Consider the following 24,613-nt stretch of genomic DNA (forward strand, 5'->3'; position numbering starts at 1 on the left):
AAATTATACCACAAGTTTCCATACCACAAAGGGATGGTTAGGATTTGCTTTGGGGGGTTATGGCTCAAACCGTTTATGAATTAGGGGCAAAAAAGGGGGGAAAACAAGGTTGTCCTGGTTAATGGACAAATACTATAGTACAAAACATAATTTAAAGCAGTGTAAGGGAGATAAATCAAATACATCATTTGAATTACCTCCCTTACACTGCTTTTAAATTATGTAAAAAGTAATGGTCAATGAACAATTAAGACAATTTAAAACAGTGTAAGGGAGGTAATCCAAATACAACGTTTTGATTACTTCCCTTACACTGCTTTTAAATTATGTTTAAAGAAATGCATATTTATAAAGGAAGACCAGTAAAAATATCTGCAAATGTTGCATCTTTTTTTTTACAAAAAAATCCATATGAAAGATTTGACACCATATTTTAAATTCTAATATAAAATAGATTAAGTTAGCACTATGGTAAATTTAAATGGGTAATTATGGTTGCAAACTCCATTGGAAATTTGAATTGAGATTATGACCATATCTTGAGGGAAAGAATTTTTTTGGGGAAAAAGGGGGGGGGGGATAAAAAGAAATTGTGGGGGTCAATTTTTTCTCATTTCAGATTTCAGAAATTAAAAAGAATTATTCTTCAAGTATAATTTTTTTTTCAAATTTCAAATATTGAAAAATTTCAAGAAGTAATCTTTAAGTGCACAGTATGGCACATTAGATTTGTTAAATCTTTGACTACATTTATTTATTTGTTATGCCAAATCTAACTGTGTATTTAGATTTTTAATTTTGGGTCCAGTTTTCAAATTGGTCTACATTAAGGTCCAAAGTGTCCAAAATTAAACTTAGTTTGATTTTAACAAAAATTAAATATATGGGGTTCTTTGATATGCTGAATCTAAACATGTATTTAGATTTTTAATTTTGGGCCCAGTTTTCAAGTTGGTCCAAATTTCGGTCCAAAATTAAACTTTGTTTGATTTCAACAAAAATTGAATATATGGGGTTCATTGATATGCTGAATCTTACCATGTATTTAGATTTTTTATTTGTAGGCCCCGCTATCAAATTGGTTCATATTGAGGTCAAAAGGGTCCAAAATTAAACTTTTGTTTGATTTCATCAAAAATTGAATTATTGGGGTTCTTTGATATGCCAAATCTAACTGTATTTAGATTTTTAAATTTGGGTCCCATTTTTTAAATTGGTCTACATTAAGGTCCAAAGGGTCCAAAATTAAACTTAGTTTGATTTTAACAAAAATTGAATTCTTGGGGTTCTTTGATATGCTGAATCTAAACATGTGTTTAGATTTTTGATTTTGGGCCCAGTTTTCAAGTTGGTCCAAGTTAGGGTCCAAAATTTAACTTTGTTTGATTTCAACAAAAATTGAATATATGGGGTTCTTTGATATGCTGAATCTAACCATGTATTTTGATTTTTGGGCCCGGTTATCAAATTGGTCCACATTGAGGTCAAAAGGGTCCAAAATTAAACTTTGTTTGATTTCATCAAAAATGGAATTCTTTGGATTCTTTGATATGCTGAATCTAACCATGTATTTAGATTTTGGATATTGGACCATAATAGGTAAATTAAAAATTTTGAAGTTCTTAGACCACATTCATTCTGTGTCAGAAACCTATGCTGTGTCAAATATTTAATTACAATCCAAATTCAGAGCTGTATCAAGCTTGAATGTTGTGTCCATACTTGCCCCAACTGTTCAGGGTTCGACCTCTGCTGTCGTATCAAGCTGCGCCCAGCGGAGCATTTTACTTAGAAAAGTTGTTTCAAAAATAATGAATTTTTCCACTTTTAAGTTAAAAAAGCTAAGATTTTCTTTTTTCATTTCTACAACAGCAAAATGACACCTTGTCTTGGGGACAGTCCCTCATTTAAGGGATATCCCTCATTTGGAGGGTTGTTCCCAACCTGATAATATTTTTATAAATCAAGGTAATTTGGTCACAATGTGTACCTTAAGGATAAAGTGATAAAAGATAAAAATGAACTCAATGAATGCACCAGTGACTTATTCATAAAAGGAGTCCTGTATCTTCATAAAAAGAGTCCTGTAACACACCCCTTATTGTACTGTTTTTCTATAGCTATGCTGGGGGCAAAGTCGTACAACTTATATTAAAACTTTTCCCTTAAGGGGAATGTTTTATTATCTGACCAAAATTCTGTTACATAATTTGGTGAAATACCTTTGTCAGGTTAAATTATTTTTGTACACAGCTAGTTACTCAAGTGTGAAGTGAGTAAATGTGAGTGAACAGATTTATTACCTGTATGATCATGTGATCAAAAGGTTAGCATTTGACTCCAAATTAGTTTGATCTTTCCTTGAATAAAGACATGGATTATTTCCTTAGAACTTTGTTTGTACACCAAATATGTTCAGAGGTTTATGAGGAGTTTAAGGTATTATTTAGTTATAATTATTTGCTTCAATGCGATCACTTTGGGATTTGAAAGCATTTAGTTCTAGAAAATTACTTTTGTAGAATCAAAAAGATTTCACAAAATTTTCATGCAGAATAAGGTTGGATGTGAAACAAAATGATGACTATTACAGTTTCTTCACATTTGTTTATATATTGGAGAATTTTGTAAAACACTCTTCCAAATGTCTGTACATGTCTTCAAGTTTACAAGTTTTGCAAAAGCAGAGGCTGATTTAAGGGGGTGCCTTTCCCCTTATGGAGCTACATTTATGGGTCCCCCTTTTCAAAATCCTGGATCTGAAAACCTTATATTTATTAATATTTCTAGGGTCATTTGACTTAATTAAAATCGGAATGTATTGAGGCAAGTTTGACTTCTCTCATCAGCAAGTAGATTGTTCTAGTCTATACCGGTATGTAAAAATTTTCATGACCTGTTTTAATATTAAATGTTTCTTTTCAGTTCTTGGAGTACTATGAACTTACAGTCGTCTAACTTTGTATTCAGATGCATTTAGGATAGCCAGACATTATATTACAACTCTATTATATAGACTTTCAACAATGGTAGACCCAGTGTATACAGGTATAATAGTTAATAGTAAATAAAAAAAAAACTTTTACAAACCCTGGTTTTTGTCGAGCCTGCGACTTTTGTTGCAGAAAGCTCGACATAGGGATAGTGATCTGGTGGCGGTGGCGTTATCTAACTTCTTAAAAGCTTAATATTTCAGAAGGTAGAAGACCTGGATGCTTCATACTTTGTATATAGATGCCTTATGATATGAAGTTTCCGTCTGTCATATGTCCATTGTCCTTGACCTCATTTTCATGGTTCAGTGACTACTTGAAAAAAAAGTTGATTTTTTGTAATGTTAATTTCTCTCTTATTATGAGTAATAGGATAACTATATTTAGTATGTGCGAACCGTGCAAGGTCCTCATACCTGTCAGACAGTTTACACTTGACCTTGACCTCGACCTCATTTCATGGATCAGTAAACAAGGTTAAGTTTTCGTGGTCAAGTCCATATCTGAGATACTATAAGCAATAGGTCTACTATATTTGGTGTATGTTATGATTGTAAGGTGTACATGTCCAACTGGCAGGTGTCATCTGACCTTGACCTCATTTTCATGGTTCAGTGGTCATAGTTTAGTTTTTGTGTTTTGGTCTGTTTTTCTAATACTGTATGCAATAGGTCAACTGTATTTGGTGTATGGAAATATTTTACGATGTTCATGTCAGTCTGGCAGGTTTTATTTGACCTTGACCTCATTTTCACGGTTCATTGCTCAATGTTAAGTTTTGTGTTTTGGTCTGTTTTTCTAATACTGTATGCAGTAGGTCAACTATATTTTGTGAATGGAAATATTTCACGATGTACATGTCAGTCTGGCAGGTTTTATTTGACCTTGACCTCATTTACACGGTTCATTACTCAATGTTAAGTTTTTGTGTTTTGGTTTGTTTTTCTAATACTGTATGCAGTAGGTCAACTATATTTGGTGTATTGAAATATTTTACGATGTACATGTCAGTCTGGCATGTTTTATTTGACCTTGACCTCATTTTCACGGTTCATTGCTCAATGTTAAGTTTTGTGTTTTGGTCTGTTTTTCTAATACTGTATGCAGTAGGTCAACTATATTTTGTGAATGGAAATATTTCACGATGTACATGTCAGTCTGGCAGGTTTTATTTGACCTTGACCTCATTTACACGGTTCATTACTCAATGTTAAGTTTTTGTGTTTTGGTTTGTTTTTCTAATACTGTATGCAGTAGGTCAACCATATTTGGTGTAGGGAAATATTTAATGATGTACATGTGAGTCTGGCAGGTTTTATTTGACCTTGACCTTATTTTCGTGGTTCATTGCTTATGTTAAGTTTTTGTGTTTTGGTCTGTTTTTATTAAACTTTAAGCTATAGGTCAACTATATTTGGTGTATTGAATGATTATAAGGTGTATATGTCTGTCTGGCAGGTATCATTTGACCTTCACCTCATTTTCATGGTTGATTGGTCAATGTTCAGTTTTCCTGGTTAACTTTTTTTCTTAGATACCTTAAGCAATAGGTCAACTATATTTGATGCATGGAATGATTTTAAGGTGTACATGTCTGTCTGGCAGGGTTCAAATGACCTTGACTTCATTTTCATGGTTCACCGGTCAGTATAGAATTTCCATGGTTTGGTCTGTTTCTTTTATACAATAAGCAATAGGTTATCTATATTCTGTGTATGGAGGGATTGTATTAAAGGTGTACATGTATTTCCGGCTTGGTTTATCTGACCTTGACCTCATTTTCTTGGATCATAAATGTTAATGTGATACTTGTAGTAAAACTTTATATGTAGGACTATCAACATAAAATCAATGGTCAGTATAGCTAGCTGCTAGTAGGCGAGACATTTCAGTGTGTGCACTCTTGTTTTAAATTACCTTTTGGATACTTGTAGCTAAAAAGATTAATCAGATATAGATTATAACATATCTTTTCAACATAATAATATCTGTCTGTTTCTTTGCTTTAGTTATGAGCTGATATTCAGTATTTACAAATATTTGCCATGTATTATATAATTTATAGTCATCTACATATGCATCCATATGAACCGCAATAGGTCATGGAACAATAACCTTAATCTTACTTAATGATATTTACATGCAAAGAAATGTTTTATGGTTTAAGTTTTACAGGATAATATTAATATTTGGTTGGATATGTTTTTATTCTTGTTGAGATAAATATATTAGAAATTGATTGAAATATGACATTGATTAAAGGAGAATTTTTTGTACTAAAGAAAACATAAACAATCCGGGTTACACTTATCAATCCTTAAAAAAAACTTATTCTAAAAGGTTACCTATTCAACACTGTAAATTAATCTTTGAATATTGTTTTTATTGGTGTAAATATTGATCTTGTCATCAATGAATTAAAACCATACCAAATATTACACATATATATGTACTTTCACAGTTCTACAATCTGTCAATACCTATAGTTTGGCATTGCACAAGGTCATGTTTTTCTCTTGACTGGTAATGACGTATTTACCCTTAATCCATGGATGTTGGATGTGTACTGATTGATAATTAAGCCTTAGATACATGATTTTTATGCCCCATTTATGGGCATTATGTTTTTCGGTCTGTGCGTCCGTTCTTTAGTCTGTCTGTTCGTTCGTCTGTCTGTTCTTTCGTCCGTCTGTCCACTTCAGGTTAAAGTTTTTAGGTTACAGTTTTTGGTCAAGGTAGTTTTTGATGAAATTGAAGTCCAATCAAGTTGAAGCTTAGTACACATGTTCCCTATGATATGTTTTTTATTAGTTGTTATTGGCTTTGAACTAGCTGTCAGTAACTGCGAGTACTCTCAGATCTGTACTTTGTGTCTTTTTGTTTTTGGGATGTATAAGTACCCGTTTACGTCTACTTTGTGTTTTTATACGACTGCAAAAATTTTTTGCGGTAGTATATTTGTACATGTATTACGTTGTCGTCTTCGTCGTCTGAAGACACATTGGTTTTCGCACTCTAACTTTAGTTTAAGTGAATGGATCTCTATGAAATTTTACCATAAGGTTCAATACCACAAAAGGAAGGTTGGGATTGATTTTGGGGGTTATGGTACCAACAGTTAAGGAATTTTTTTGTAACTTCCAGACATAACTTGTGTGTTAGTGTATGGATCTCTCTGACATTGTACCACAAGGTTCCATATCACACAGGAAATGCTGGGATTGATTTTGGGGGTAATTGCCTGAAAATATTAGGAATTAGGGGCCAAAAAAGGGGCAAAAAACAAGCATTTTTCTAGTTTCAAGACAATAACTTGTGTGTAAGTGTATGGATTTTTCTGAAATTGTACTACAAGGTTCCATATCACAAAGGCAAAGCTGGAATTGAGTTTGGGGGTAATTGCCCAAAACGTTTAGGAATAAGGGGCCAAAAGGGGGCCAAAAATAAGCATTTTTTTTAGTTTCCAGACAATAACTTGTGTTCAAGTGTATGGATCTCTCTGAAATTGTACTGCAAGGTACCATACCACAAAGGGAAGGCTGGGATTGAGTTTGGGGGTGATGAATAATAAGGGGGTTCAAAAAATTTTTTTGGGGGGGGGGGATTTTTTTTTCTTTAAAATTTTCCATTTTAAATTGGTTATATCTGATTTATATATGAAAGCAAATAATAATGATATGGTTTGAATAGGTAAATTAAAAATTTGTAAGTTCTTAGACCACATTCATTCTGTGTCAGAAACCTGTGCTGTGTCAAATATTTAATCACAATCCAAATTCAGTGCTCTATCAAGTTTGATAGTTGTGTCCATACTTGCCCCAACTGTTCAGGGTTCGACCTCTGCGGTCGTATCAAGCTGCGCCTAGTGGAGCATTGTATTGTTAGATGTATTTCTATTTTTATCCATCTGATGGTTAAAGCCCTTTTCAACTGATTTTTATAGATTGTTCTTATGTTGTACTGTTACACCTCTGTCCCAGGTTAGGGGGAGTGTTGAACACTTACAAACATGTTTAACCCCGACACATTTCATTCTTTATGTGCATGTCACAAGTCAGGAGCCTGAAAGTTCAGTGGTTGTCCTTGGTTCATTTTTGTCATATTTGTTTTTATGTAAACTGTTTTGTTATAAATTAGACTGTTAGTTTTCTCAATTGAATTATTTCATATTTTTAGTGTCTTAGGGCCTTTTAAACCCGACCATATGATTTAGGGTTATCTCATTATAGAAGGCTGTACAGTTGCCTATAATGACTTACATCTACTTCATTTGAACTTTTGTGGATAGTTGTCTCATCATACCACATCTCCTTATTTTTATATGAATGTGTTAGATTGAATAAACATTAATTTTATAAAGAACTATAAATAAAATAAAGTTTTAAGTTTCCATCCTTAGATATTTTATACTTATCTGATATTTTAGAGGAACCCAACAACTGAACAGAGCAGAACAGTATTCAATGACCTTGAAGAGCATTTAGCAATGTGTACAGTAAAACAGCTATCTTTGTAGTTACCAAAGAGTATGGTATAATAGGTCCTTATGATATTTTTTGACTATTTGAGGACCATCTGTGTTCAATAAATATCATAAGGACCTAAGAGCTATGGTTCCGCAGCTATAAATAATATGGTTGGTTGATCTATTTCATTTTATATATTTTTATGTATAATGTTGTATACGTATTTATTTTTTAAATAGGTTGCTTCAAAGAATTGATGGTAAGGTAGCTGCAGAACCGTAGCTCTTAGGTCTTTATGATATTTTTTGACTTCTTGAGGACCATCTATGTCCAATAACTATCATAAAGACCTAAGAGCTACAGTTCTGAGCTAACAGTAAGGTTGGTAGATTTATTTCATTTTATATATTTTCATGTTTATGGTTGTATATATATTTATTTTTTATATAGGTTTCTTCAAAGAATTGATGGTAAGGTAGCTGCCGAACCGTAGCTCTTAGGTCTTTATAATATATCATAAGGACCTAATTAAGAGCTATGGTTCGGCACCTAATAGTAAGATTGGTTGATATATTTAATTTGATATATTTTCATGTATAATGTATATTATTTATTTTTTATATAGGTTTCTTCAAAGAATTGATGGTACCTTAGCTCTTAGGTCTTTATGATATATCATAAGGACCTAATTAAGAGCTACATTTGGGCACCTAATAGTAAGATTGGTTGATATATTTAATTTGATATATTTTCATGTATAATGTTGTATATATATTTATTTTTTATATAGGTTTCTTCAAAGAATTGATGGTAAGGTAGCTGCAGAACCATAGCTCTTGGTCTTTATAATATATCATAAGGACCTAATTAAGAGCTATGGTTCGGCACCTAATAGTAAGATTGGTTGATATATTTAATTTGATATATTTTCATGTATAATGTTGTATATTATTTATTTTTTATATAGGTTTATTCAAAGAATTGGTGGTAAGATAGCTGCGGAAACGTAGCTCTTTGGTCTTTATGATATATCATCAGGACCTAATTAAGAGCTACGGGTCCGCACCTAATAGAGGGATTGGTTGATATATTTAATTTGATATGTTTTCATGTATATTGTTGTATATATATTTATTTTTTATATAGGTTTCTTCAAAGAATTGATGGTAAGGTAGCTGCCGAACCGTAGGTCTTAGGTCTTTATAATATATCATAAGGACCTAATGAAGAGCTACAGTTCCGCACCTTATAGTAAGGTTGGTTGATATATTTAATTTGATACATTTTCATGTATATTGTTATATATATATTTATTTTCTATATAGGTTTCTTCAAAGAATTGATGGTAAGACAGCTGCGGAACCGTTGCTCTTTGGTCTTTATGATATATCATCAGGACCTAATTAAGAGCTACGGGTCCGCACCTAATAGTAAGATTGGTTGATATATTTAATTTGATATATTTTCATGTATAATGTTGTATATTATTTATTTTTTATATAGGTTTCTTCAAAGAATTGATGGTACATTAGCTCTTAGGTCTTTATGATATATCATAAGGACCTAATTAAGAGCTATGGGTCCGCACCTAATAGTAAGATTGGTTGATTTATATCATTTTGTAGATTTTCATGTATATGCTTGTATATATATTTATTTTTTATATAGGTTTCTTCAAAGAATTGATGGTAAGGTAGCTGCGGAACCATAGCTCTTAGGTCTTTATGAAATGTCATAAGGACCTAATTAAGAGCTACAGTTCGGCACCTAATAGGCCCAAGACCACAATTAATGATCCCGCTTTTCGTTGTCCACGAATATAGTTCCTTTTAATTAGAGTGTATTTTTTCTTAATTTTTTTTCTTTCCCTTCCTCACTCATTTCTTAGTTTTTTTTGGGTGGAAATGAAAGAAGAGAGGTGAAATAATCTTTTGGATGTTGTATTTTAACTAATTTTGATATGGAAAGAGTGATTAGGCCAGGTGCAAAAAGGTGATATTTACAGTTTTCGGAACATCTCTTGACTTGTTCATAGGGGTATGGATGTGTATTGGCTAAATTTGTAAGAGTCATTGGTTCAATCTTTCTGAATTTTGGATATATTTTTGGACTAGTACTATACATTATACACACAAAAGATTTGACAAAAATGCAAGGTGCAATTTTTTTAATGAAACAAAACGTTATAAAGAACTAATAGGGGAATTTAATTGTGGTCTGTGGCCTAAGAGGTGAATTCAGGAAATATTGAATTTGTACTTTGACAACTTCCCTGAATGATCTATTGGTATTAATTTGTCAAACTACATGAGAATAAATGATTTCCACTTTTATTTGATAGAAATTTTGTAAAAAAGTGACATTTCAGCCTACATGCCCAAAATTGAACTTTTTCAGTTGTTTCAATATTTTTACAAAAGTAGCATGCTTACTTTCTCTCTGAAAGATTTTTCTGGTTTTCTATTTGTGTTTGTGGTATCTAATGTAGATGTTTAACTCATTTTTGAACACTGAACACAAAAAAAAGTAGATAAAATCAGAATAAGAGTGCAAAATGTGCTGCTTTAATGGTCTTAGTCTAACGGTCAGTATGAAGCAAGTGAAAAATGAGGTTCAAGTACAAGTTGAATTCCTTTTAGCAGATTTCACTGAATCTGTATCAAAAGCACTTATTACTGGTTGTTTGACCTTGTCTGTTTCACAGACTACCTTTATTTTCTTTTGTTTGATAGCTAGTGGTTAAAATATTGGCCTTTTGAGGCTGAAATTTTATGCCGGTTTTAAAAAGTAAAGTAAATAACTTTGCATCAAATCATACTGTCTACATATATAGTTGAAAGTGACAGTCATGTTACATCCAGGCTCCATGTTTTATCATATCTAAACAAAGATTTGAGCAAAAAGAAGCATATCTCTATCTACCATATCATTTATATGCTTTTTAATATGCAAATGTGGGGAACGACCTAAATTGACAACCTGTTTTTTTAAGCTTGACATTGCTGAAGACCATTTTATTCACATGTGTTATGCTATTTGAAACTTATATTTCCATTAAAAGTACATTTATAACATGTAAAAGGTGTTTTTATAACTTAACAACTTCAGAAAATTGTGGTAAGTGAAAAATATTACATTTCATATAAGGCCTCGATTCATTTGAAAACCTCTATTTTTTGGCACAGGCTCATATAAAATTTACTTCTGGCCATTTTTTATAAGTCTGAAACATGAAGTATGCTATCTGTTGCTTTTAATAGGTGATAACTTATACATAGAAACATTAAAAAATGTAAGTTTTGGTATATTTTGGTTTTTAGAAGCCCAAATTTGATAGTTGAAATTGTTCTAATTCAACGCCACAATTCAGCACCCAAAGTTCAGATATAAAAAATGCCACATTTTTTATAATTGGTATCATATGGCTTTGAAACTTTGTAAACTGTTTTATAATACACTAAGCTTAAATCATGCCAAGTTTTATTAGAATTGGTCAAGTTTTAGACCCCTAATAGGCCCAAGACCACAATTAATGATCCCGCTTTTCGTTGTCCACGAATATAGTTCCTTTTAATTAGAGTGTATTTTTTCTTAATTTTTTTTCTTTCCCTTCCTCACTCATTTCTTAGTTTTTTTTGGGTGGAAATGAAAGAAGAGAGGTGAAATAATCTTTTGGATGTTGTATTTTAACTGATTTTGATATGGAAAGAGTGATTAGGCCAGGTGCAAAAAGGTGATATTTACAGTTTTCGGAACATCTCTTGACTTGTCCATAGGGGTATGGATGTGTATTGGCTAAATTTGTAAGAGTCATTGGTTCAATCTTTCTGAATTTTGGATATATTTTTGGACTAGTACTATACATTATACACACAAAAGATTTGACAAAAATGCAAGGTGCAATTTTTTTAATGAAACAAAACGTTATAAAGAACTAATAGGGGAATTTAATTGTGGTCTGTGGCCAATAGTAAGATTGGTTCATATATTTAATTTGATATATTTTCATGTATATTGTTGTATATATATTTATTTTTTATATAGGTTTCTTCAAAGAATTGATGGTACGGTAGCGGCGGAACCATAGCTCTTAGGTCTTTATAATATATCATAAGGACCTAATTAAGAGCTACAGGTCCGCGACTAATAGTAAGATTGCTTGATTAATTTCATTTTATATATTTTCATGTATATTGTTGTATAAATATTTATTTTTTATATAGGTTTCTTCAAAGAATTATTGATAAGGTAGCTGCGGAACCTTAGCTCTTAGGTCGTTATGATATATCATAAGGACCTAATTAAGAGCTACAGTTCGGCACCTAATAGAGGGATTGGTTGATATATTTAATTTGATATGTTTTCATGTATATTGTTGTATATATATTTATTTTTTATATAGGTTTCTTCAAAGAATTGATGGTAAGGTAGCTGCCGAACCGTAGGTCTTAGGTCTTTATAATATATCATAAGGACCTAATGAAGAGCTACAGTTCGGCACCTTATAGTAAGATTGGTTGATATATTTAATTTGATACATTTTCATGTATATTGTTATATATATATTTATTTTCTATATAGGTTTCTTCAAAGAATTGATGGTAAGACAGCTGCGGAACCGTTGCTCTTAGGTCTTTATAATATATCATAAGGACCTAATTAAGAGCTATGGTTCGGCACCTAATAGTAAGATTGGTTGATATATTTAATTTGATATATTTTCATGTATAATGTTGTATGCTATTTATTTTTTATATAGGTTTCTTCAAAGAATTGATGGTAAGATAGCTGCGGAACCATAGCTCTTAGGTCTTTATGATATATCATAAGGACCTAATTAAGAGCTACAGGTCCGCACCTAATAGTAAGATTGGTTGATTAATTTCATTTTATATATTTTCATATATATTGTTGTATATATATTTATTTTTTATATAGGTTTCTTCAAAGAATTGATGGTAAGGTAGCTGCGGAACCATAGCTCTTGGTTTTTATAATATATCATAAGGACCTAATTAAGAGCTACTGTTCCGCACCTTATAGTAAGATTGATTGATATATTTCATTCTATATATTTTCATGTATATGCTTGTATATATATTTATTTTTTATATAGGTTTCTTCAAAGAATTGATGGTAAGATAGCTGCAGAACCGTTGCTCTTAGGTCTTTTTAATATATCATAAGGACCTAATTTAGAGCTATGGTTCGGCACCTAATAGTAAGATTGGTTGATATATTTAATTTGATATATTTTCATGTATAATGTTGTATATATATTTATTTTTTATATAGGTTTTTTCAAAGAATTGATGGTAAGGTAGCTGTGGAACCATAGCTCTTAGGTCTTTATGATATATCATTAGGACCTAATTTAGAGCTATGGTTCGGCACCTAATAGTAAGTTTGGTTGATTTATTTCATTTTGTATATTTTCATGTATATTGTTGTATATATATTTATTTTTTAATAGGTTTTTTCAAACAATTGATGGTAAGGTAGCTGCCGAACCGTAGCTCTTAGGTCTTTATAATATATCATAAGGATCTAATGAAGATCTACAGTTTGGCACCTTATAGTAAGATTGGTTGATTTATTAAATTTGATATATTTTCATGTCTATTGTCGTATATATATTTATTTTCTATATAGGTTTCTTCAAAGAATTGATGGTAAGATAGCTGCGGAACCGTTGTTCTTAGGTCTTTATAATAAATCATAAGGACCTAATTAAGAGCTATGGTTCGGCACCTAATAGTAAGATTGGTATATATATTTAATTTGATATATTTTCATGTATATTGTTGTATATTATTTATTTTTTATATAGGTTTCTTCAAAGAATTGATGGTAAGATAGCTGCGGAAACGTAGCTCTTAGGTCTTTATGATATATCATAAGGACCTAATTAAGAGCTACGGTTCCGCCCCTAATAGTAAGATTGGTTGATTTATTTCATTTTGTATATTTTCATGTATATTGTTGTATATATATTTCATTTTTATATATGTTTCTTCAAAGAATTGATGGTAAGGTAGCTGCGGAACCCTAGCTCTTGGTCTTTATAATATATCATAAGGACCTAAATAAGAGCTACGGTTCCGCACCTAATAGTAAGATTGATTGATATATTTCATTTTATATATTTTCATGTATATGCTTGTATATATATTTATTTTTTACATAGGTTTCTTCAAAGAATTGATGGTAAGGTAGCTGCAGAATCTTAGCTCTTAGGTCTTTATAATATATCATAAGGACCTAATTAAGAGCTACAGTTCGGCACCTAATAGTAAGATTGGTTGATATATTTAATTTGATATATTTTCATGTATATTGTTGTATATATATTTATTTTTTATATAGGTTTCTTCAAAAAATTGATGGTAAGATAGCTGCGGAACCATAGCTCTTAGGTCTTTATGATATATCATAAGGACCTAATTAAGAGCTACAGGTCCGCGCCTAATAGTAAGATTGGTTGATTAATTTCATTTTATATATTTTCATGTATATTGTTGTATATATATTTATTTTTTATATAGGTTTTTCTAAAGAATTGATGGTAAGGTAGCTGCGGAACCATAGCTCTTGGTCTTTATAATATATCATAAGAACCTAATTAAGAGCTACAGTTCCGCACCTAATAGTAAGATTGATTTATTTATTTCATTTTATATATTTTCATGTATATGCTTGTATATATATTTATTTTTTATATAGGTTTCTTCAAAGAATTATTGGTAAGGTAGCTGCAGAACCTTAGCTCTTAGGTCTTTATGATATATCATAGCTCTGCACCTAATAGTAAGATTGGTTGATATATTTAATTTGATATATTTTCATGTATATTGTTGTATATATATTTATTTTTTATATAGGTTTCTTCAAAGAATTGATGGTAAGGTAGCTGCTGAACCGTAGCTCTTAGGTCTTTTATAATATATCATAAGGACCTAATGAAGAGCTACAGTTCGGCACCTTATAGTAAGATTGGTTGATATATTTAATTTGATATATTTTCATGTATATTGTTGTATATATATTTATTTTCTATATAGGTTTCTTCAAAGAATCAATGGTAAGATAGCTGCGGAACCGTACCTCTTAGGTCCTTATAATATATCATAAGGACCTAATTAAGAGCTATGGTTCGGCACCTAATAGTTAGATTGGTTGATTTATTTCATTTTATATATTTTCATGCATATTGTTGTATATATATTTATTTTTTATATAGGTTTCTTCAAAGAATTGATGGTAAGGTAGCTGTGGAACCATAGCTCTAAGGTCTTTATGATATATCATAAGAACCTAATTTAGAGCTATGGTTCCGCACCTAATAGTAAGATTGGTTGATTTATTTCATTTAATATATTTTCCTGTATATTGTTGTATATAAATTTATTTTTTATATAGGTTTCTTCAAAGAATTGATGGTAAGATAGCTGCGGAAACGTAGCTCTTAGGTCTTTATGATATATCATAAGGACCTTTTTAAGAGCTACGGTTCCGCACCTAATAGTAAGATTGATTGATTTATTGCATTATATATATTTTCATGTATATTGTTGTATATATATTTATTTTTTATATAGGTTTCTTCAAAAAATTGATGGTAAGGTAGCTGCTGAACGATAGCTCTTAGGTCTTTATAATATATCATAAGGACCTAATTAAGAGCTACGGTTCCGCACCTAATAGTAAGATCGGTTGATTTATTTCATTTTATATATTTTTATGTATATGGTTGTATATTTTTTTTTTTTTTATATAGGTTTCTTCAAAGAACTGATGGTAAGGTAGCTGCGGAACCATAGCTCTTGGTCTTTATTTTATATCATAAGGACCTAAATAAGAGCTATGGTTCCGCACCTAATAGTAAGATTGATTGATTTATTTCATATTATATATTTTCATGTATATGGTTGTATATATATTTATTTTTTATATAGGTTTCTTCAAAGAATTGACAGTAAGGTAGCAGCGGAACCATAGCTCTTAGGTCATTATAATGTATCATAATGACCTAATTAAGAGCTATCTTTCATCACCTAATAGTAAGATTGGTTGATTTATTTCATTTTATATATTTTCATGTATATTATTGTATATATATTTATTTTTTATATAGGGTTCTTCAAAGAATTGATGGTAAGGTAGCTGCGGAACCATAGCTCTTAGGTCTTTATAATATATCATAAGGACCTAATTAAGAGCTACGATTCTGCACCTAATAGTAAGATCGGTTGATTTATTTCATTTTATATATTTACATGTTTATGGTTGTATATATATTTATTTTTTATATAGGTTTCTTCAAAGAATTGATGGTAAGGTAGCTGCAGAACCGTAGCTCTTATGTCTATATAATATATCATAATGACCTAATTAAGAGCTATGGTTCGACACCTTATAGTAAGATTGTTTGATTTATTGATTTTATATATTGTCATGTATATTGTTGTATATATATTTATTTTTTATATAGATTTCTTCAAAGAATTGATTATAAGGTAGCTGTGGAACCATAGCTCTTAGCTGGTCTTTATATTATATCATAAGGACCTAATTAAGAGCTACTGTTCCGCACTTAATAGTAAGATCTATTGATTTATATCATTTTATATATTTTCATGTATATGGTTGTATATATATTTATTTTTTATATAGGTTTCTTCAAAGAATTGAAGGTAAGGTAGCTGCGTAACCGTAGCTCTTTCGTCTTTTTAATATATCATAAGGACCTTAAATTTAGAGCAATGGTTCCGCACCTAATAGTAAGATTGGTTGATTTATTTCATTTTATATATTTTCATGTATATGGTTGTATATATATTTATTTTTTAGCTAGGTTTCTTCAAAGAATTGATGGTAAGGTAGCTGCGGAACCATAGCTCTTGGGTCTTTATGATATTTTTTGACTATATGAGGACTATCTATGTTCAATAAATATCATAAGGACCAAAGGGCTATGGTTTCGCAGCTTTAAATAATATGGTTGGTTGATCTATTTCATTATATATATTTTCATGTGTATTGTTGTATATATATTTATTTTCTATATAGGTAACTTCAAAGAATTGATGGTAAAGTAGCTGTGAAACCATAGCTCTTAGGTCTTTATGATATTTTTTTACTATTTGAGGACAATCTATGTTCAATAAATATCATAAGGACCTAAGAGCTATGGTTCCGCAGCTATAAATAGTATGGTTGGTTGATCTATTTCATTTTATATATTTTCATGTGTATTGTTGTATGTATATATTTATTTTTTATATAGATTTCTTGAAAGAATTGATGGTAAGGAAGCTGTGTAACCGTTGCTCTTAGGTCTTTATAATATATCATAAGGACTTAATTAAGAGCTACGGTTCCGCACCTAATAGTAAGATCGGTTGATTTATTTCATTTTATATATTTTCATGTAAAACTATATGGTTGTATATATATTTATTTTTTATATTGGTTTCTTCAAAGAATTGATGGTAAGGTAGCTGCGGAACCATAGCTCTTAGGTCTTTATAATATATCATTCGGACCTAATTAAGAGCTACGGTTCCACACCTAATAGTAAGATTGGTTGATTTATTTCATTTTATATATTTTCAAGTATATTGTTGTATATATATTTATATTTTATATAGGTAACTTCAAAGAATTGATGGTAAGGTAGCTGTGAAACCATAGCTCTTAGGTCTTTATGATATTTTTTACCTATTTGAGGACCATCTATGTTCAATAAATATCATAAGGACCTAAGAGCTACGGTTCCGCAGCTAATAGTATGGTTGGTTGATTTATTGCATCTCATATATTTTCATGTATATTGTTGTATATATATTTATTTTTTATACAGGTTACTTCATAGAATTGATGGTAAGGTAGCTGTGGAACTGTAGCTCTTAGGTCCTTGTGATATTTTTTGACTATTTGAGGACCATCTATGTTCAATCAATATCATAAGGATGTAAGAGCTACGGTTCAGCAGCTCAAAGTTAGGTTAGTAGATCTATTTCATTTTATATATTTTCATGTGTATGGTTGTATATATATACTAGTCAACAAAAGAAATGATACAAGGCAACGTATTTTCCATATATAATGAAATTGGATACACTGCACCAAGGTAAATAATTGCCCAATTGGTCTAGTATTTACAAAGTGTTATATTCTTACCAAAATCATTGATTTAAGGGAAATACGTGAATTTTTTGTTGTTGCAATTTTTGTTATTTCAAAAATAGTATTTTCAACCAAAAATTCAAAAATCGATGTTAGAACTTAAAACTTATGCATGGTCTGCTTAAAATTTTGAATGCCTTTGCAGATATCTGAATACTTAATTCTCATCTTCGAAATTAAGTGCTGACTGTCATCATTTTCTGCAAAATAAATTTGACCCCTGTGTTATATAACACGGTAGTTTCTCACTTTCCAATTTGGTCAGATTCTTTTAATCATATGCATTTGCTTTGGATAATTTAACAGTTTTTCCTATTTTATTATATTTTATGATAAATTGGAGTTCAAACTTGTGTATTGTTACTTTTGTTGACTAGTATATTTATATTTCATTTCAGAGTTCACTCACAGATGTTTAATTTGTAATTTTGGAATTTTGCAGATTCAGCTTAGAGAGGATGTTTCAGTCGTCGACCTTGAATATGGCTAACAGACCAGGAAGAGTGTCATATAGATTTCTGTAACTCTATACTCTATACTCTATATATTTTATTTTTATCACAGATGAAGCTAAATCTACTGTAAGCTTTTAAGAGAGCCTGCTTTGATAGAAGTGACAACAATTTTTCAAACATCACTAATCTTTATTATTTGTTTCCATTACAGAGTTCTTACAGAGATATATAGGTTACAATACTGTATTTATTATTTCTGACTGTCTTTATTTGTCCTATGTGTGTAATTGTTTGTCTTTAAGAAATAAAATATGGTATTGACTATTGATTTCAATGGGTTAAAACACACAGAAGAAATCAACATAAATACCTTTATAAAGTATCAACACCATTCTAAGAAAATTCTGCAAATACTAATGGTATGATATTATACACCATTACATGTACATTGGCCAGTTGAATTCTTATCAGGATAATTAAAACAAAAATAATTAAATCAAAGTACTGAAGTACTGAACATCGGATGACCGCAAGTTATTGTGGATGTCACAAGCACTTGTCTCAGAAAAAAAATCACATCTTTATACCTGAAAGTGAGGTTAATGTACAGATGTATTTTTTTTCTGAGACAAGTTTTTGTGTGGAAGATAAATAAATGAAAGGGAATTCAACATCACCGTAATAATATATATTTTATTTTGTTAAATCTTGTGATCAATTTATTTGGCAATCGTCAATGGCAGTCATCAGGGTTTAAGAACATCAGTTGTTCGACCTGTTAGTCAAATGCGTTTTGTTAAAATATACTTTTTCACTCTTTTTGGTCTTTTGGAAATTGTTGTTTGTGCTGTATTTAGACCCCTCTACCACGAAATTGTTTTACATGCACACTTATAAAAATTGCGGTTTTTATCCAACGCAATCATAGGTTTGAACGTTGTTTTCAATTTAGCCTTGTTTATATATATATATGTATTGTAGTGATACAAATTAATATACTCTGGTTTATATTAATATTAATATTTGTATATTACAGTTACATGTATATATAATTTTCATCCATTTGTATATCATTCTATTCTAATTATTAATAGTGCAGTGCAAGTGCATGGTGGACACTCTTCTATAATAATTCGATATTTCTTATAGATTGGATTTGAGTAGGCATTCATATTTTCCCGCAAAACAAGAGAGCAAGGACCAATAACTCTGCATGTATCTGTATATAATCTTCACCTCCTTTATAGGAGATTGCAATCGTTCTTGAGATATTCTTCCGCATGCGTTAATACAATTTTTCTGTAGTCTGCATAGATATTAATAATTTTTACTTACATACATATAAAACATTTTAAAATTAGTAAATTATGTTCTAAAAAAAATATTTGATGAGTATTCATTGAAGAAATGAATATATAGCAAGCGATAAGGAATGTTATTTTGCACTCGATGATGTCTGCGTATTTATCATGTTTATAGATCGGTTAAAAACCCAAAACTAATTTACATAATGGAAATTTAGGCAATAGCAATACACCGGAATGACCTCAAGATCATCCGCTGTAAAAATAACTGTATTAGACATATTATAAATGTTTTTCTCACAGTAGCCATGTGAAGGGTGAGAACATATTTTCCAAGTCAGAAAACTGAAAACTAAAAGTTGTGAAAACATCTAGCTACCCGACTGAGAATTATTTTACCAGTTTAATATTTAAAGATACATGTACTAAGTATATTAACAAGATTTTCTATTAAAATAGCAATAGTAAATCCTGAGGTTGGAATAGAACTTCCAAGGGGAGACAAATTCAATAAACAACAAGATTTGTTAATTCAATGGGAGATAACTCTGTAAAATATGCAAATTTTAATGCAGTTGAAATTCAAATCATTATTCTTTGACTTCCTTTTTTTTTCCATCTTTATATTAATTTTACAAACTTAGGTGTTGATGTTATACTATTGTGAACATGTAGTAAGAAATCAAAACAATATTTAGTAAAGGTTTATGTTGACAGAAATGGATTTATAAAATATATAATAATGTATCCATTTTAATTCCTTTTTAGGTTCTTTCTGTGACATGTTTTTCATGGTGTTGGGAATAAGACTTTGGGGTCTAATACTTCTAAAAGGAAGGTAAGTACCAGAATGTTATTCCAGTTTTGAAGAGAAAAAAAAACATGCATTATAAAATTTCTTTGGAAAATTCTCTCTAGGCTTTTAGTTGGTCAGGTATACTCTCTCATTTATCAGTACCAGTATATAAGTTAATTTTAGGATCTGATGCAATTACATAAAAGTTTGCTGGGTTGCTGGATAGCTGTCTAATCCACATGTTCTCAACATCTATTACACATTTATAGACTACCAGTATTTATATTAAATATATATAAGTATACCAACAATGATCAGTTTAAACAATTTTTGATGATGAGGCATTTTATATTTCAGGTTAACATCACAGTTTGTCCGTAAGGATTGAGGTTGGGAATGGCAATTGGAGCTGACTTTTATGGTAAGAATCAGTACATAGATTTATGAACTATTCAACTTAGAGCATGTCACTAGAATTTTTCATGTTATAAGTGTATGTATAATTTTGAAGGGGGTATCAAGATACAAATAAGGGAAGTCAAAGTTTTGAATTTTGGATATCTTCTGTTTTTTTTATCTAAATTAATCCCACTATATAGAAATTAAGAAATGTAGTATGATTGCCATTGAGACATTAATTAACCAGAAACCACATGACAAGGATGTTAGCAACTATAGATTGCCATTCTATGGTCTTCAACAATGAGAAAAACCTATTCTGTATTGTAAGCTACATAAGGCTCCAACATGGCAAAATGTGAAATAATTCATATGAGAAAACCAATGACTTGATATAGGATAAAACAATAAACAAAACAAAAATATGATAGACAACAAACAACGACTTGTTTTTCATCTTTTTTTGCCAACAAAGACTGGTAGTCTAAAAGTTATGTCCACTAGTCAATTTAAAGCTAGGTAAAGAAATGTTATATGCATCATAATTGTAATGTCCAGTTAATTATTCTTTTGCATTAAATATTGTTTCAATTATTTTTCACATAGTTTTGACAGATATGTTTAAGAATGAATATTTCTTTTTCAGGTAACTTTAACTGTGGCTGCATGAAAATGATTGGGTGACTGTACCAGTAAAGAATGTAATTCAGACAATTTTTGTGTATGTTTGAGAAAATGTTTATAATTTTTTACCAAAAATAAAAATAGTGTAAAGATTCTTCATTTTCAACAAGATTGTAAGTTATAGATAACTTATTTTGAATTTTAAAATTTCTCTTTTTACCATTAAAACCAAAGGATATATTCAGGTAGCTCTACTCATGTCCATTCTTGACAATTTTTTTGTCATGCATATTGATACTGAACTGGTTTTTGTATCACCTTGACAGATTCGAAAAGTGAGACATAGGTATGCTGTTTCTGGCGTCAGCTGCGGCGTCAACAATGTATTAGTTTGTGATTAGGTCTAGTTTATGGTGAACCACTAGTGGTAGGTCAATGATATTTGGTATGCAGTTGAATTAGCATTGGCACATCTCATTACCATGGAGATTATTTGGCCCTGCCCCCTCAGTCATGGTTTATTGACTTTGAAACTTTGCTTAGTTTTCATGCATTAGTTTGTGATAAGGTCAGTTCATGGGGAAACACTAGTGGTAGGTCAATGATATTTAGTATGCAGTTGTATAAGCATTGGCATATCTCATTTCCATGAAGATTATTTGGCCCTGCCCCTTTAGTCATGGTCTATTGACTTTGAAACTTTTGCTTAGTTCACAAGCTGGTGTTTATGTTTAGGTTTCTTTAAAGGGAATGACATGAAAAGTCAATGGTATTTGGTATGCAGTTGTATTAGCATTGGCTTATCTCATTTCCATGGAGATTGTTTAGCCCTGTACCTTTAGTCATGGTTCATTGACTTTGAATATTTGCATAACTTACATTTAAAAGTATTGTTATTTCAATTTCAACATTTGCATTATCAAAATAACAAATAGGCGAGACATATCTCTGTGTTAACAGTTTATTGGTATGTATAGTTTTGTTTTGAGTTCATAGTTCAGATTGTATTCATTATTTTTTTCCCCTGTGGCTAGATTTAATTGGTACTTTGAAAATTAATTGAAATTGACCACTTTTATTTGAAGACCTACTCTTTTAGATTTATTAATAATGGTCCATGTCTAGTCACTTCCAGAAGTTAAGAATGGAGAATCTTAAAATAAAAGAAAAAATGAAATGTATATTTTGGCTTTCAACATTGTTAAATATATATCTTTTCCGAATGTTTTCATTTTTTTTATGCCCCTGCCATAGGGAAAGGAGGCATTAAGTGTTACTCTTGACGTCCTTCTGTCCTTTTGTTGTTCCTTTTGTCCCATTTTTGTTTCCGCACTAACTTTTAAGAGTAATGCCCCTTTATCAGCTGGAAAGTTGCAAATTTGTGCAGTGAGTCACTTACTTTTCTAGAGTTATGCTCCTTTTTAAAATTTTTAAAATTGCAAAGCTTGAGCAAGGGCATTGTGTCCTCAGACACATTCTTCTTTTATTTTTTAGCTGAGTTTGATATAATTTATTATATTTTTATCAATTGTTTTGTTCGGAATAATTATACATTTTTTTATACTGTCTAAAGTATACTTCCTGAGACAGTCTTCAGAGCATTAGGTTTTGGACTCAGGTTTCCAACATTTTCCCACTACAAATTCAGTTTTTAAAGAAGTTTGACCAAGTTCACTCGTTTTAGTCGGTTGTCATGGTTGTTCCTGGCAGGAAGATTGTTGATGATAGAGATTTTGTCATTATTTGGTAATTAACTTAAAATACAGCATAGAAGCATTTCATCAATTATGATTTTTATGATTATCTTTTATGTATATATGCTTACAATTTGTATACATGGATATTGTTTTAAAAATCATTAAAATCTGGTGTCCAGACGAGCTGTCTGGGTTATCAGCAACATGAATATATTGTTAGTTTTGTTTAAGCCTAAATATTTAAGGGATTATAGAAGTTATAGTAATATTATATGAATTATAAGTCTCGTTAATGAAATTCATTATACCCCACGCAAATTTTTTGTGAAGGGTATAATGTTTTGACCCTTCGTCCGTCCGTCTGTGCGTCCATCTGTCCGTCAGTCCTGTTTCTTGTCATGGCAACTCCTCTCAAACCTCACAACAGAATTTCATGAAACCTTTTCAGATAATAAGGACATACTATGTAGATGTGCATATCGACAGGAATTTACGAATCAATTTTTTTCCCAGGAGTTACGCCCCTTTGAACTTATTTGCCCAATATACTACTGCAACCTTTGTCATCGCAACTCCTCTGAAACCACACAACAGAATTTCATGAAACTTTGTAGATAATAAGGACATACTATGTAGATGTGCATATCGACAGGAAATTACGATTCAATATTTTTTCTAGGAGTTACGCCCCTTTGAACTTATTTGCTTCAATGTACTACTGCAACAGTTTGTCATCGCAACTCCTCTGAAACCACACCACAGAATTTCATGAAACTTTGTAGATAATAAGGACATTCTATGTAGATGTGCATATCGACAGGAAATCATGATTCAATTTTTTTTCTTACACTTATTTTATTTCTCCAATGACAATGTGGGGACGTAGGGTATGTGAGCATGCTCACTAAGGTTCTTTAATTTGAGAATGTCATGGACCATAAAAGTACAGGTCAAGTTAGATTTTGATTTTTTTCACAATTACTGTTCAAGATTTGCAGCTTGCCTTTGAAAATGTTAGTTCTTTTGATTTCTGGATGATAATTATAGTACCACTTGACCCAATCCTTTGAAATTGTACATAATATCATTGATCATCGAAAAACTGTTCAAGGTCCATTTTGATGGTTTTGAGAATAACCGTTCAAGAGTTATGCCCCTTAGTTACCTTAAACATTTAACTTTCTTATTTCCAGATGATAATGAAGTAATGTTTGACAAAAGCTTTTTTGATTTTAACACTTAATTTATGAAACACAAAATACTGGTCACATTCTTTTTTAGCTCACCTGGCCCAAAGGGCCAAGTGAGCTTTTCTCATCACTTGGCGTCCTCCGTCCATCGTCTGTTAACTTTTACAAAAATCTTCTCCTCTGAAACTACTTGGCCAAATTTAACCAAACTTGGCCACAATCATCATTGGAGTATCTAGTTTAAAAAATGTGTCCGGTGACCCAGCCAACCAACCAAGATGGCCGCCATGGCTAAAAATAGAACATAGGGGTAAAATTTAGATTTTGGCTTATATCTCTGAAACCAAAGCATTTAGAGCAAATCTGACATGGAGCATAATTGTTTATCAGGTCAAGATCTATCTGCCCTGAAATTTTCAGATGAATCGGACAACCCGTTGTTGGGTTGCTTCCCCTGAATTGGTAATTTTAAGGAAATTTTGCCGTTTTTGGTTATTATCT

The 24,613-nt window shown here is 30.9% G+C and overlaps 1 long non-coding RNA gene across 2 annotated transcripts; it reads left to right on the forward strand.

Annotated features, from left to right (window-relative positions):
• The first annotated feature begins 2,929 nt into the window (after positions 1–2,929).
• LOC127734775 (uncharacterized) lies at positions 2,930–23,131 on the forward strand. 2 transcript variants are annotated; one of them, XR_007997752.1, is made up of 4 exons: positions 2,930–3,048; positions 20,175–20,244; positions 20,560–20,623; positions 21,248–23,131. It is a non-coding gene; the product is annotated as an uncharacterized LOC127734775 (long non-coding RNA). The 2 variants fall into 2 exon arrangements; XR_007997751.1 differs by lacking the exon at positions 2,930–3,048 and having other exon boundaries at positions 19,447–20,244.
• The last annotated feature ends 1,482 nt before the right edge of the window (positions 23,132–24,613 follow it).

This window comes from Mytilus californianus, unplaced genomic scaffold (genome assembly GCF_021869535.1).
Source record: "Mytilus californianus isolate M0D057914Y unplaced genomic scaffold, xbMytCali1.0.p SCAF_3, whole genome shotgun sequence".
Lineage (NCBI taxonomy): Eukaryota > Metazoa > Mollusca > Bivalvia > Mytilida > Mytilidae > Mytilus > Mytilus californianus.